Source organism: Anser brachyrhynchus (genome assembly GCF_964034855.1).
Source record: "Anser brachyrhynchus genome assembly, chromosome: 1".
NCBI lineage: Eukaryota > Metazoa > Chordata > Aves > Anseriformes > Anatidae > Anser > Anser brachyrhynchus.
In genome coordinates, this window is record NC_137694.1 from 35,289,689 (window position 1) to 35,302,994 (window position 13,306).

General features: G+C 35.8%; 1 long non-coding RNA gene across 2 annotated transcripts; it reads right to left on the bottom strand.

Annotated features, from left to right (window-relative positions):
* Positions 1-2,588: 2,588 nt before the first annotated feature.
* Positions 2,589-10,140, bottom strand: LOC308184667. 2 transcript variants are annotated; one of them, XR_013942777.1, is made up of 4 exons: positions 10,048-10,140; positions 9,764-9,920; positions 8,328-8,493; positions 2,589-5,682 (listed from the first exon to the last, which is right to left on the bottom strand). It is a non-coding gene; the product is annotated as an uncharacterized lncRNA (long non-coding RNA). The 2 variants fall into 2 exon arrangements; XR_013942776.1 differs by lacking the exon at positions 8,328-8,493.
* Between the last annotated feature and the right edge of the window lie 3,166 nt (positions 10,141-13,306).

Sequence of the window (13,306 nt, forward strand, 5' to 3'; positions counted from 1 at the left end):
TATATTCTAGAATAATAAACTTGGAGCAATCAATTCCTCACTCTGCTGTTTTCATTTTTGCTAATATGTCTGAGTATACAATCAGCCAACTTTACCATTATAGCTAAGACACTACAAATGAAAACTACAGGAGAAAATCAGTCTGCAAAAAGTAGTAAAATAAGACACTTCAAATATATTTATATGAAAATTTAATATAAATATATTGTTGAGTCTGATAGCTCTGACACACTTTTTGAGTGATCAGGTACTGTCACTATTCCATAAGTTAACTTGTTGAAGTTCAGTCAATGAAATATTTTCTGCAAGAAAAAAGATCCCAGGATGCGTACAAGAGAGTAGCTAGACCCGTATGAGCTTTACTTTTGACTTGCAGTACTTCAAAACGTTGTAATGTATGAGTAATCCATACAAATGTTTTCTGGTGTTAAGAAGAAACAATATCTTAAGTCACAATAATTTTTCCATTATGATGGATATAGTATAAAATAAGTATAACTACAAATGACTACAACACACTCATATTTTCCTTTTTTTTTTTTTAACTATATTGAGTTCACTTGAAATTAGTATATACCTCAGGTAAGACAAGAAAAAAGAAAAAGTTAATCTGCATAAGAAAATTCTCTAAGAATCCACCAACGATGCTTTTCCACAGTCAGTGTTCTCCCCAGAATAGCCTTCCCATTTGAATTATTGAGTGTGATCTAAGGAAGGACTAAATAATGAAGTATGATGTAGCCCCAAGACACAACCCCATTATCTCCAATTATAATATTTGTTGCCCTCAATCTTTCTGTAATCTTCATCCATCTTAGTTTTAAAATAATCTTTAAATTTAATCTAAATTAATTTTAAAGCTATATTTTACTATAGAACAAGGAAGAAAGAAGAAAGAAAAAAGAAAACTGAAATTAAAAGAATCTTAGTAGAAGCCCCATCATAAAGAACTTTAAAATTTTCTGAGAGATTTCATCTAAATTATATAGTGAAGTCTGCAAAGATATTAATCAGAACCAGTCTTATCCCAGCTAATTTTAAATGATGAAATCTGCAAGACACTCGGTTTTAACACAGGAATTAAATTGTCTGAGACCTCAATTTCACAAGCCCATTCCACAAGAGGTACACCGATCCAAGCAAATAATCTGAAATACCTGGTCCCCAAGAATTAACATAGGTTTCTTCATTTGTTGTACAACCTATATATATATTGTGATAAGTAAACATAAAGCACAAAAGCAGGTTTGTGTTGCATTCTAGAAATCATTCAAACATCCACTACAACTTTCAAAACATGCCTTTAAAAGGAGTTATAAGCTACATTGTACTTATTACATAATGAATCAATATATTGTGGATTTATAAAAAATTACTCATCTGCAAAAGGGTAAAAGGAAGTTTTCACAATGAATATTAATTAAATTTATAGGTCACCAGCAAATATTACAATAAAAAAGTAGAAAATAAGTCATGCATTAAGTTTATCTGTTGAATACCTCAATTAGTAGATGAACATTCAGTGTATCCTGTCTCTCTTCTCTGTGTTTAAGAAGCTCTAATCAGCACACTGCCACATGACATTATTGGCCGTATTATTTTTGTTTGTGACATTAGCAAACAAACCAAAAACTATTTCCAAAACATTCAGTTACGTCAACAATTACTTGCTTCCCCTACTTCAAGGCACCCATCAACATTTCAGTGCATTATAGGTGTTTTCATTGCTGTCATTTGACAGAAGCAGCACAGAGTTCGTCCTTAACTTCAAGGAAGGGATGGCATGGAGACCATAAGCACTTTGGTCACCTATCTTGTAAACTCTTTTAAATTTTGAAGGTTTTTACTTTTTTTTTTTTTTTTTTTTTTGGTTTACAACTTCTTCCCAATCCTTTAGTATAAATTGATGGTTTGACATTGTCATTTCAGCCTCAGAACTAAAAGATGTGGTATGGTAAGAAAGTAGATTTAAAATATATATATATATTTTTATAAATAAATAAATAAAACGTTCTAAGTAGAGAACCAGTCAGCTGAAGAGGTCACTGAACTGTCTAAGAGTTGGTACCCCAGCTAGATTGTTAGGTCTCACATAAGAACCAAGGGATTAAAACATTTAATCATTAAACAATGGCTAACTGTTCAAATAAATTAGACAGTGATATGCTTGTTTACAGAAGCTAGAATCTGGGTGATAGACATCCATGTATGATCTTCATTCTTCCTGCAGAGAAGTGAGATATCTTGGGATGGGCATGGCAGAGCTGATTTGGTCTTTAAAGATGATTTTGATGTATCAGCTAATGCAGACTACTGGGTTATAAAGACGGGTATATTACAAATTCTTGAAAGTACTAGCCTTCAAGCATCTTCGGTATTTTGTAATTCTTCAGAAGTGCATTCTCAAGTTGAATCCAGGCTTAGTGCTTATTGAAGGCCTGGAAGCAGCTCCCTTGATGGGATTGATCAAATTGAGAGCATTGTTTTTTCACATTACATATATTCCGCTGAAGGTATCATATCAATTCTCCTTGCTTCCTGTGGCTTTTCACCCCATCTGTTATCCAGAGAAGGAACAGAGATAAAAGGAAAAGCATGGTGTTTTTTTATTTTTTTTCTGTCATGTTTTGTTTGTTGTTTGTCGTTTTGTTTTGTTCTGTTTTTCCACTGCTATGAAGACATGTTCACATTGGGTTGGCATATTTCTATATATTATTATTATTATTATTATATTGATACACAAATATATTTTAAATACATACATGCACTGTCTCTGGAGTTGTTTACTTGGTTAGCTCAATAGCTCTCAGGTATTCTGGACGACTTTCCTGTTAGCATGATATATCTCTCTTATCATAATGAACTCTTGCAAAGGTCAAGTTTAGACAATAAATGCTGCAGGAAATTATGACTCTACAATAATCCTGTTATCTTCCTACAACTCTAATTTCATTTTGTTGAGTTGAACAGAGTGAGGGTAAAAGGGTAACTATTTTCTGTCTACTAACACCCATGTAACCAAGTCCCCTGAGCGTGGTGTCATGTTTAATCACTGCTGTAATATATTAGTAATAAAAATTTAATGTAAAAACATATTTTGGGAGGGTGGGGGAGAACAGAGGGAAGGCTTGCTTTGTCATTATTAGCAAAATATGTTGAAAAACTATTTAACTCATTTTTGTCTTGGAGAGTAGTTTGATAATGCTACCCTGATATAACACTATAAATAGAATGCAAAGTGCATTGTAAACAACGTTTTTGTTGTTGTTAACAAATGTTGAGACTATCAATGGGTAGATGCTCTGTTACATATTTGCATATGCAAGGTGGAACACCACTTCCAGATAATACTTTCAAAAGTTTGCAGCATTAGTCTAACCCTGCTCTGATCCAAACTAATAGAGCTTTATTCCTGCAACGGACTGTACTTTATTATCATTTTTATTTAGTAGTTAAAATAATTCAGTGCTATTTTTCATTAACTCTCTGGCATAATTCATAATTACTCTCTGGATGACTTGTCCATATTTCCTGTTCCTATGGTAAAATAATATCCTGGGCAAAAACTCAACACACATTGGCATACAATTCAGAAAGCCCTGTCATTTCTGGGGTGGTTTAAGGAAAAAAAAAAAAAAAAAAAAAAAACAAGGCCCTATCTTTCTCCTGCTAGACAAGCAGTTTAATCCTACGACAATCCTACTTCAGTAAATGGATCCCACTAGCTTACCATAACCAAGTCAATGCATTGTTGTCACCATTACAATACACCATCCAAGGGTAGTAGCCATAGTTAAGCTGCTTAAGAAGAACTTCCCCTGCTTTGTAGTTTTCTTCTCAAGCTATGCTTGTTATCAGAACAAAATTTAAGCTACCTCTGTGACTTGATACCCTCTCTGTTGCCTGGCTCAAATGTAACTCAACTTTTCTAGGGGTCTCTAAAGGGCCATGTATTAACTAATGTCGCAGGTGTAATGCAGGCCTACTCAACCTCTGATCAGACTAGCTGCAGCAACACAGTAGAAGCTATCTGCAAGCACATGGCTAGCCCATCCTTGGAAGAGCTTTGGCATCATGCAGCAAGCAAATTAATTAGTTAAAAGCAACACTACATGTAGTCATGTGAGCATAGACATTCTCATAAAACCTTACTTTAAGGAAGTCCATTTGAACACCTCTATATAACAAATCTTAACATTTGTTTTTATACATCTCCAGGGTGGCACACAAGGGATGCAGCAAAAGAAAAATATAGAATAGGTACAAACAAACTGAATTAATTTAATATGTAATATGTTCTTGTATAGAAGTACATTCATTTGCTTGCTTCTAAATCATGCCAAACACATTGGTACTTGGGCATTCTGTGTGTGTGCTGTTACTGTAATTCGTTTTGTCTGTTGTCTAAACCCTGATCAGAAAGTGTAGGAAGCTTAGCAGCTTACTAGCGAGGAAAAGCATAGTAAGTACTGAAGATGTTCAAAAGTGCCAGTGAAGTTGTACTCTTCTCTGGATTTTTTTTTTTTTTTTCTGGAAAATTTCACAGTGACGACAAACAAGATAGGCCATGAAGGAGATAAAGGCAATATCATGTCATTGGCTCAGCCTGTTCCAAAACATGCAAAGCCCATGGGTAAAGGACCCATTTGAATGGCTGTGGCTATTAACTCTACCTTTTATATTTTCATTATATGTGAATCCCAGCTGAGGTTTGTTGCTATCTTTTGTAGCCTGTAGCAATAGGTTGAAGAGATGAGTTTACTCAGATGTTGAAAACAGAAACCTGGAAACGTGAAAAATTGCAGTGACAAGGAAGGAAATCATTTCTTCTGATGTAGTGAAATGAAGTTGTTGCCCCATGCACCTAATATGTCTGCATAGGCAACAGATGCATGCACAGAGGCTGTAGCGATATTTGTTTAAACCAATTTTCACGCCTCTATAAACAATACAAATGTCAGCTTCCTATAATCTCTCTTCCACACTTCTGACCTGGCAAAAAAGGTTGCCCAAACAAAAAGTCTTACAATTTTGAATTAAAGTTCTCCCTCAAAGCCCCCCAAAGTTTTTGTGGTTGTTGTTTTGATTTTTTTTAACTTACTGTTATTAAAAACAAAAAAAATAAATAATAATAGAATAATGAAGATAGAACAATATATCACTTGGAGGATCATTGCCCAACAGAAAGTGCATCCACCAGAAAGACAAGTTGTTTACAAAGTCACTCTTACTTTTATGAAAATCTGGTCAGATACATCCTACCAGAAAACCTATAATCAACTTCCCCAATATCTATACTGTTGACTAATTCAGACACATTAGAAGTTACATCACAGCTAGCTATTGGGAAGCAAAAACCCAGTAAATGAGAATAGTGAAAGAAATTGTAGTTTAAAATGTTAACCTTTCTTTTCAAAGCTATAAAAAAGATAATATATAGCCAGTAAAAGAGAAGACCTCTTGCTCCATATTCCACCATGTTGCAGTTTTCTTGCATGAACAACTGCATCAATGCATTGGGATCCTTGGACTAGGGTAGAGCTGAACCAGAAAACTCTTGAACAGGATAGCATTCACCATGTGAGGGGTGTTGACTGAAGTCCTTGATGCAGACTTCTTTGTGGAGGCATTCTCAGTTCATCTGGCAAAACTCCCCAGTCCATATGTGCTGGCAACTTGTTTCTGTAATGCATATATAACATACATGCTCTTTATATTTGACCAGCTATCTGACTGATGAAAGTTTCTATACCTTTCCCTACCCCCAGTCACTAACTGGCTACACAGTAAATTATGTGAGCAGTTAAGCAAGTTAAGGACTCTTTTCCATAAAGAAATTGGAAGATTTTTATATGTTCATATAATAAGGTTATTTTAAGTTATTAAAATTCACACCCATGGTAATGTAATGTAAGCTTGGTTGGACAGAGGAGTCAAAGCTGGACATTCCACATAGTCTCCTTCAGGACTGACTTTCCAGATTTTCAGACAAACTTCTTCTCACAGTATCCCTTGCGCTTGGAAAATAAATAAATAAATAAATAAATAAATAAAACTAACAATAAAAAAAGACCTTAAACGTACCTAAAATCAGTTCAGAATTATCTTTTAAGTCCCTTCTTTAAAATTCCTGTCACATACAGCCTACAAAATCTTGACTACAGATTTACAGGAATCTCATTATTTGCTTGTATGAACAGCAAGCATTCTCTTGTTCTCTGCCTGTGCAATAAGCAATGTAGACTTTTAGAGACTGTTAGACAATCTTCTACACATGCTGTTAGCCATAGTGCACACAAATGGCCATGATATACCCTATAGAATATATACCCTATATACCCTATAGAATAGGGTAGGAGAGACCTTCCAAAGGAAATACTGGGCTGTTAGTTAAGGGAGCACAAGATCTTCATGAAATGTCCCAAATGTCATGGGAAAAACAGTAAGAACAGAGAGATAAGTGGTTAAGAAGCTAATGTAGAATTGAGTTGTTTTGATTTAATAAGAACTGTGGAAAAAAGTAAAACCTGAAGTACTAATTATATTATGTAAATTCTCCCTTGCATGGTCTACATATCTCCATTCATCTAAGAAAATATTCTAACTTTATCTTAAAAGAAAACAATTGCTAATTAGAGGTCAAATCTGCATGCCAATAGACAGAGTTAAGAGCTCTCTTTCACGTTTTAGGGACTTCAGCAGCCTCTCTACAGAAGTAGAGACTTTCCCTAGTACACTAACCAGAAAGAGAGAAAGAGATTGCTTGACTTGAAAAGAAATTGCTGACAGAAGAGTTATCTGTAGAAACAGAGCTGGAAAGCAAAGTTCAATGACACTTTTTTTTTTTTTTTTTAAGAAGGGCATTTTCAGTTTAATGCTCAGTCCTTTTGCAGCACCGTTGCCAATTGGATAAAATATTTAATGGCACTGTATTCTGAACGATATATTTTTGACAATGCATTTCATGCTTTGAATGCCACTGAAGTTATGAGATCGGAGTGAATAATGAAAGAGTAACTCAGCAATCGTTATGGCACTGTGTTTGGATTTGTTATTCTTCATTGACATGCCACTAGCTAAATCAAGTCTTGATGATACATAACTGGTTCTAACTTTGTAGGAATTATGTTAAGATATAAGAAGGTCTCAACCTTCTGTCTTATTCTATGCAATATTAAAGTCACATTAATATTTAAAGCTTCAGTATCCATTGTGGGAAATAAAATTTTAAAGAGCATGTACAAATCTGTGCTACAAAAATTTGATTTCAGAGCTTTAGTTTTCATACCAGTGTTATCTGTTCATAAAGCAGTCCAGCCAGGAAAGAAAGAATAGCAGAGCCAGACAAGCTTTCAAAATGTTTATCATAGTGTTAAACGTATGAGTAAGTAAGGCATTTTCAGGATTTCAATACTACGTGGTTTAAAGTTATAAAAGGGAAAGTTTGAAAAGAAATGAAGTTATTCAAGAGGAAGAAGTATAAATTCAAGTATTAATAAACAATGATAAGACAATAACCTACATGCCTTCAACAAGAAGTAGCAGAGTTACTCATTTAGAACCGAAATTTTCATTACTCATTTTGAGGATGTCATAAGCGCAATTTTAAAAAACACTTAAAGCAGTTGTAGCAGTTGCAGGATGATCAAAAATAAAATAAAATTTAACAATAAACACTGACCAAGTGTTTATAAACCAAGTGGCAAATGACTCATTTCTGGTTAAAATCACAAAAGCAGGTGTAAAATGCCTGCTGTTCACAGAGAAGTTGTATGTGGACCTCTTCTGTTTCACTGCTCCAAAGTACACTGCAACTGTATCTTCTTCCCATGCCATAACCACTGCTTATCCTCACTGCATTATAGCAGTGCAAAACGTGTGCAGAAAAATATACCAAATCAGATCGATGGTGCTACTTGCTTAGACAAACAGCCAAGTTGAGCATAAAACTCTCACAATGAGAAAGATTTTAAAACACTGTGGTACTGAAATCTGTGCAATGGGTAGCTCAACTCCTGATGTAAACCACAAGCTTCATCTGCTTCATGTATTTTTAGCACAACCAGTGATACTACCAGATACTCTTGTTCATATAAATACCTTGTTTCTTTTCACTCCTCCTAAGTTCTTGACTGTCAGTAAGCCCTTAACCGTGATTTCTGTAGGATGATTGAATACTAAGGGTAAATATATTAGCTTTTTATCATTTTTATGTGCCTTTTAATTTCATTGAGTTTTGTCTTGAATTGTAGATGGAATAAATGGGGAATCTGAACTGCTGTCACACCAATTTGAAGAAATTCTCTCGATTATAATAGAAGACATACTCCTCCTTTTCTTTTGAAGCATTAACAATTTGTGATGCTCTACTCCAGAATTCCTACTCTTCAACAATTTCCAAAAGAGTTTTTCCCAGTCAGCAGTCTCTGCTGCTCCTGTGCAAACTTCAGCTCCTTGCCCTGGTGTTCACGATGCACCTCTGTTGTGTTGTTCCTCAAGGAAGAAAAAAAAAAAAAAAAAAAACAAAACTTGCAATATTTTAGTTATTCTTCTTCTTGTGAACTATTTCCATTATTTCCACACCATGGTATTATAATGCTCCTTTGTATCTAGCAACATTAACCATAACAGAAATCTCACTCTCTCATTCTCGGTATAGTATAGGAGAAACTTCATGTCTGATTTGTGTGTATTTATTTTACATATATGCATGTGGCAGCTGCCCCATTTTTGCAAAGCATTCTGATAATAAGACAAATTATAAAGACAGTTTTTGTATCCGTCTGTGAATGCCAGGTTATCTGCAGTCATCTACACCTTCATATTAAGACATTCTATCTTCCATTGACATCCTCACAAAATGTAATAAGGGATGTAATAATCACAGAGAAAGGCAAGGCAATGGGTAAAAGTCTGTAAGAGACTTTCAGTGGCAGATATATAATTCAGTGAAATCTAAGAAAAGAAAGAAAGCACCTGAGTAGTGCTCATGACTGTTTTGTATCAATCACTGAGATTTCCTCCTAAAATTATCAACTGGATCACTTCAAGATGCACATGGTTATATACATAGATTGCGTGTCTAGGTTGCTGATCCCTCCTGATTACGGAGTTACATATTTCACTTTTTCGGGTGACAGTCAGAAGGAACTGAGCTACCAGCAGTTGTATTTGGTTTGATACAAAACAGAGCTGCTATCCAGCAGGTCACAAGATCTCAAGAGCTGAGCTGGTTAAGTAAGCATTTCAGTCAGCATGACTATCATATTTCTAACAAATTTACAGAACCATAGAAGCAAGTTAATTCATTCAATGATTTGAAAGTAGGTGCTGTCAATGATGAAAATGTTCCAGAGAAAAATATTTTTCCCAGTTTACCCCCGTTCCTACCTAATTTTACGTCAAGCTTTTCTAGATTTTCCATGTAGCAGCCTACTCTTCTAGTAAGGCAAGATTTGGTCAGACATTTAAGAAACCAGTACTTTACCTAAAGTTTCAGGAATAGATAGATATATAAGGCATCTTTGAGCCAGACACCCAGAGCATGGGATAAACAGTGCTATCGCAGAAGAGGTGAGCTCAGGCACCAGAGACCTCTTTGCAGGATGGAATGCAATCTAAATGTGCTACTGTGGTGCTGCACCATACAGCTCCTAATGCCTCTGGTATCCTTGCCCATAATTTGTCTCATTAAAATAGTCAACATCTCTGATTGACAGTAAGCAAACAGTACCCTAAAGAGTCAAAGAATAATGCTACTTACGTTGGGCCAAAGTGACCTGCAAAATGCTACTTAATCTGTTTTGCAGTATACCAGAACAGATGCTGGCAGCTGCCACTGAGCACGTAATGCAGTTTTTAAGTATAACACCCATGTTGGGAATAAATAAATAAATAAATACAAATTGAATCCTACATTCCTGAATTAAGTGAAATATAATTAATGAAAAAAAATAAATAAATAAAAAATAAAAAAAAGTTATTACCCAAGTAGGGGTAAGAGGAAAAATCAAATCCATTAAATATTAAGAAAAATAAAGCAATTACTTTAAAAGGACAAGATATCATCTCTCCCAAGTTAACAAAGTGATAAATTTTTTAACTTCAAAAATATTGATATCTTCACTATCTTTCTTCTATATATTGCACTAAACAAATTCTATTTATTTTACCCAGCATTTAACATCCTGCTAATATTTGTTTTGCTGACTTCATCATATGCAGCTGTTGAGTGACTATGACTAATTGTGAAGAATAAATACAAATACTAAGGGGAAAAGGTGGAAATTTTCTGTGATCAGCTGCCTTATGTACATAATTAATCAAGTGACAGCTGACATTGATCCAAAGTTGTTAGTCTGCTGAGACAAAATCATTAACAGATATTCTATCCCCTCGTAAATTAAAGAGAGTGTTTAGCATTGTAGGGTATTTACTTGATTGGCTGTAAATCATTGACAGCTTGTATAAACTATCAGTATGTGATGCTTTCTGATGCTAAAGTCATGACACTAATCATGGGCACGATGGATTCCAGACAAATGCATAAAGAAGTACTCATTACAACAAGTTTGTATGATATTAGGACTAATGTGAAAAATTTACAGACCCTGACATTTTAAGAGTATGTCATAATATGGGGTTTACAATTTTAAAATGACATATTTTAAAAGGATGGATGTTCATTTGCTTCACCGGGGGGGGGGGGGGGGGGGGGGAAGGAAAATAAAAGCCTTGTGAAGGGTGTTTCATATGAAGCACTCACGAAGTAGAATCAAAAACTCATTTTTGAAAATCTGCAGGACTGTAAAAAGAAAAAGAGAGAAAGAGAGAGAGAGAGAGAAAGAAAAAGAAAGAAAGAAAGGAATCAGAAAAAATAACATCAAAATGAGCGAAAAGAAATTGAGATCATACTTTAGCATACTCAATTATTATAATTTTCACTTTTAATCCTGTTTATATTACTTATTGGAGGAATTAAAGTGATGTTGGTGGAAAAGTGATGTGGTGTTTTCAAAAAAGTCATTAAATGACACTAAAATTCTGCATTTATCATACCAATATTTGTTTGCAATTTTGTGAAAAGGCTTTGCTGTCAAGCATTTTCTTATACACTGCATCACTTTAATGGCTGTCTTAGGCTCACATGGTGTGAATATATATCCATTTCATTATATACATAACCTGAACAACTTTTGTTGCATGAAGACTTAATTTGAAGTTAATGTAGAACTATGTGATAGGTTGTTCTTAAACAAAAAAAATCTTCAGAACAAATTGTCTGACATCATGAAGACTAAGTGAGCAATATCCTGTGAATTGCCCTTGGATCTCAATAGCTAAGGTTAATAATCCTTCCAAATAATGTGATATAGGACGATAATTTCGCTAAGAAAATAAAAGATAATAAACAAATAAAATTCTACTTCAGCAACCCACAGAGGACACATGCAGCTTAACTTCTGAGTGTAAAATAGGGATTGGAAAAGTTATGTTCAAAGGCATAGTAATGTGATGTTTAAATATGTTATCCCTACACTGTACCTTCATGTTCTTCATAACCACTGCATTATACTTGGACTCCTGTTGGGCTGCATAAGACAGTGGCTTTCATTGTGACAGGTCATAAATACTGTCCTGCTGTGCAGTGCTTTACAGGGTTGAGGGTAATTGTGTGCAGCTTAAAAACACACTGGTAACATGACCCCCAGACTCCATGAGCTCAACATAGAAAGAACAAGAAAAAAAAATAAGAAGAAATATTTCAAAAATTATCTACAACTTAGACAACAAGAAACTTCTAGACGTTGGTCTATATCAGCTATGGGCTTGTGAGAAATCACATGCAATTTAAAAAATAATAATTTTCTGTATATGTTTCTTCACATCCATTTTGCAGATCAAAAAAATAAAGCATAGTCTACTGCAAGTAATTATAGAGTATTGTTGTGGTTTAACCCGGCTGGCAGCTAAACACCACACAGCCGTTCGCTCAACCTCCCCCCTCCCTCTCTGGGATGGGGGAGAGAAACGGGAAAGTGAAGCCTGTGAGTTGAGATAAAGACAGTTTATTAAGACAGGAATATAATAATAACAATAATAATAATAATAGTGATAATAGTATTAATAATAATAATGTGTACGAAACAAGTGATGCACAATGCAATTGCTCACCACCCGCTGACCGATGCCCAGCCTATCCCCGAGCAGCCAGCCCCCCACCCCGGCCAGCCACCCCTATATATTGTTTAGCACGACGTCAGATGGTATGGAATACCCCTTTGGCCAGTTTGGGTCAGCTGTCCTGGGTCTGTCCCCTCCCAGCTCCTGCTGCACCCCCAGCCTGCTCGCTGGCAGGACAGAGCGAGAAGCTGAAAAGTCCTTGGCTTGGTGTAAGCTCTGCTCTGCAACAATTAAAACATCAGCATGTTATCAACACTCTTCTCATCCTAATCCAAAACATAGCACCCTACCAGCTACTAGGAGGAAAATTAACTCTGGCCTAACTGAAACCAGGACAAGTATCAAGGAAAGGGGAAGTGGAGGGGAGGGGAGGGGAGGGGAGGGGAGGGGGGGAATGAAAACGTTTGAATGAAATGTATTTGCAAACTACATGCAGTGGGAATTATGTGGTTTTGTTTTTGTTTTAGTTTTGTTTGTTTGTTTGTTTGTTTGTTTTACTTTCCCATGGCTGTGGATTAGAAGTAGATGATCTGACTCTGCTGGCACATTAGCATCAAGGCTGAACCCACAACCAGCCATGCACACATGCACCACACACACTTTAAACACATAGCCATCTGCGTGGATCAACACAGACAGGAAACAGTGGCATCCACCAAAACAAAAAGATCATCCACACAAACATGAACAGCACAGATTGGCCAACCCTGTTCTTCCTCTGTGATTGATCAGAATCAAAACCTGCCAGTGGAATATACACAAACTATGGGTGTGTCCAGAAGCTGGTATTAGGCACTCTGTTTACCCAGTAGCTGTCTCCTAGACCTAGGTCTTCATGACTTGCTGGCATCTCAGGCCCTCGGGCTTCTGGGGTTTGTGCTTTGACTCCAGCTGCTGGTAACCAGTTCTCTTAGTCTATCATCAGCTAGTCCAGCTTGAATTTCCCTAGCATTCACATATACCCACAAAAGAGATAGTTAAGATTTAGTGAGAATATAGGATAGCTTGCAGTGATCAGGTTCAGCCAGATAAGTATACTGACCAGCCCCTGTCTGCGCTCAAGAGGCCTCTTTTACCCTTCACCCTTTATTTTCCCATGCTTGTTCCTCCCCAGTACACTCTG